Genomic DNA, 3053 nt, shown 5'->3' with positions numbered 1-3053 from the left:
TACAAGAGAACAGAAAATTGAAAATGTAAAAAAGAGTCCAACAGAAGGGATATAAAAATGTAATTTTTAAATTATCCTAAGATCAGGGAAGGGAGTTGAAAATCTAAAAAGTAGAGTCCAAAAAGAAATAGAAAATGCAGTCTTTAAGTGTTCGTAGGTTTAGAGAATACTAGTTAATTAGCTAGGTGACAAAAAGGGTAACAAGATTGGGAGTTCCATGAGGATGATCTGAGGAATCCATGAGTCCGCGTTGGTGACATGGATTAAGAGGAGGGGAGGGGAGGATAGGAGTCGGAGGTGATGATTAAGAGGAGGGGAGGATAGGAGTTGGAGGTGATGATGAGGCGGCGGGGGGGGGGGCTGGGGGGGCGCCCCCCCCTTCCCTTAGGCAAGCAGGTGACCAGGATGATGAGGATAGGAGTCGGTGATGGTGATGAGCCCGGGGTGTCAGACAGTAGAAGGAGTAGTGGGTAGATGGCCTAGAATGACGACAGGTGGCTAGGACGATGACGGCCGGACCTAGGGCTGCAGCGGTGGGGTGTACGTCAGGCCAATGAGGACACCTGAGGGGGAGAGAGAGAAGAGAGCGGGGGAATCTGCGCAGAGGTGGAACTAACTCTATAGACAGCAATAAAAATGAGGTCAAATCAAAATTTATTAGGATTATTTAGGATGACTAATATTATACTGCTAATTCAGGTCTAGGTAGTCTAGGTCTAAGTTTATACTGATACTGCTGGCTTGAGATAGCCCGCTCAGCAGTTCAGGACTAAGTTTATTCACCAGCTATTTGATTTTATATCTGAGCTACTGGGTCGGCTGATGCCATATTATTAAATTAGGTCAAGTCTAAGTTTATACTGATACTGCTGGCTTGAGATAGCCCGCTCAGCAGTTCAGGACTAAGTTTATTCATCAGCTATTTGATATTATATCCGAGCTACTGGATCGGCTGATGCCATATTATTAAATTAGGTCAAGTCTAAGTTTATATTGATACTGCTGGCTTGTGATAGCCCGCTCAGCAGTTCAGGACTAAGTTTATTCATCAGCTATTTGATATTATATCCGAGCTACTGGATCGGCTGATGCCATATTATTAAATTAGGTCAAGTCTAAGTTTATACTGATACTGCTGGCTTGAGATAGCCCGCTCAGCAGTTCAGGACTAAGTTTATTCACCAGCTATTTGATTTTATATCTGAGCTACTGGATCGGCTGATGCCATATTATTAAATTAGGTCCAGTCTAAATTTATACTGATACTGCTGGCTTGAGATAGCCCGCTCAGCAGTTCAGGACTAAGTTTATTCACCAACTATTTGATTTTCTATCTAGGCTACTGGGTCGACTGATGCCATATTATTTAAATTAGGTAAAGTCTAAGTTTATACTGATATTGCTGGCTTGAGACAGCCCGCTCAGCAATTCAGGATTGTATGTACTCAAGAGCTAATAAATATTTCTAGAGAATGACATCATCAAACATAACCATCAAGCACAACCAAATGATTGGGAGAATAAATGGGTTTTGAGTCTAGTTTTGAAGATTTCAATGGAGCCAGCTTCCCTAACTGACAGAGGAAGCTGGTTCCAGAGGTGTGGAGCACGGTAAGAAAATGCTCTGCTACCTGCTGATTTTTTCTTAATTTTAGGGACGGTAAGATAATTACCGTCCTGTGAGCGGAGAGTACGCGTGGGAACATAAGGAATGATTAGCTCAGATAAGTACGGAGGTGCGAGCCCGTGCAAAGATTTATAGGTTAACAGAAGCACCTTAAAGTCTGATCTGGCCTGAATTGGGAGCCAGTGGAGGGAGATTAAGACCGGAGTTATATGATCAAACTTCTTAGTTCTAGTTAGAATTCTAGCAGCGGCGTTTTGCACGAGTTGTAATTTATTTGTGCTACAAAGTGGAAGGCCAGAGAATAGGACATTACAGTAATCGAGTCTAGATGAAACAAAGGCGTGTATTAAGGTTTCGGCATCCGTTGCATTTAGCAAGGGACGGATCTTTGAGATATTGCGAAGATGAAAGAAAGCTATTTTAGTGATGTCCTTAATGTGAGCATCGAATGACAGAGTAGGATCAAAGGTAACACCTAGGTTTTTCACCTTTGAGTTTGGAGTAATTACGCAGTTCTCAATGTTCAGACTAAGATCAGTGAGAAATGGAAGTTGGGTTTTTGGGCCAACAACTAGTAGTTCAGTTTTGTTGGCGTTTAGTCGTAAGAAATTATTTGACATCCAATCTGTAACAGCGATTAAGCAGGATTCAAGATTAGCGAGTTTAGAGCGATCGTCTGGTCTAATTGGTATATAAATTTGGGTATCGTCGGCATAACAGTGGAAGTTAATGCCATATCTACGGAAAATTTCGCCAAGAGGCAGTAAGTAAACTCCAAAGAGTAAGGGACCCAGGACTGATCCCTGCGGTACACCAAACTTCACTGAGGAGAATGTGGACATAATATTTTTATATGAGACACAATGTGTCCTATCAGACAAATATGACTTTAGCCAGGATAGGGCAGTGCCCCGGATACCTACGTAGTTAGATAAGCGGTCTAGGAGGATCTTATGATCGATTGTATCGAAGGCTGCGCTTAAGTCTAATAAAATGAGAAGAGAGGAGAAATTAGAGTCGGACGCGAGGAGAAGGTCATTAGTTACTTTTGTAAGAGCAGTTTCAGTACTATGGAGTGATCTAAAACCAGATTGAAAGGGATCGAGAAGTTTATTATGCGAGAGGTAGTCAGTTAATTGTGTTGAGACTACTTTTTCAAGAACTTTAGAGAGGAAGGGGAGATTTGAGATTGGCCTGAAGTTGTTAAGAACCTCAGAATCAAGGTTTGGCTTTTTAAGTAGAGGTTTGATTACAGCAGATTTGAAGGAGGCAGGGACAATGCCAGAGGAGAGGGAGCTATTGATAATGTTAAGTAAGGGGGGGCCTAGTATTAGAAGTTTATTATGCGAGAGGTAGTCAGTTAATTGTGTTGAGACTACTTTTTCAAGAACTTTAGAGAGGAAGGGGAGATTTGAGATTGGATTTG

Source organism: Poromitra crassiceps (genome assembly GCF_964638095.1).
Source record: "Poromitra crassiceps genome assembly, chromosome: 15".
Taxonomy (NCBI): domain Eukaryota; kingdom Metazoa; phylum Chordata; class Actinopteri; order Beryciformes; family Melamphaidae; genus Poromitra; species Poromitra crassiceps.
The sequence above is the reverse complement of the archived record's forward strand: the minus strand, read 5'-3'. Positions refer to the sequence as shown.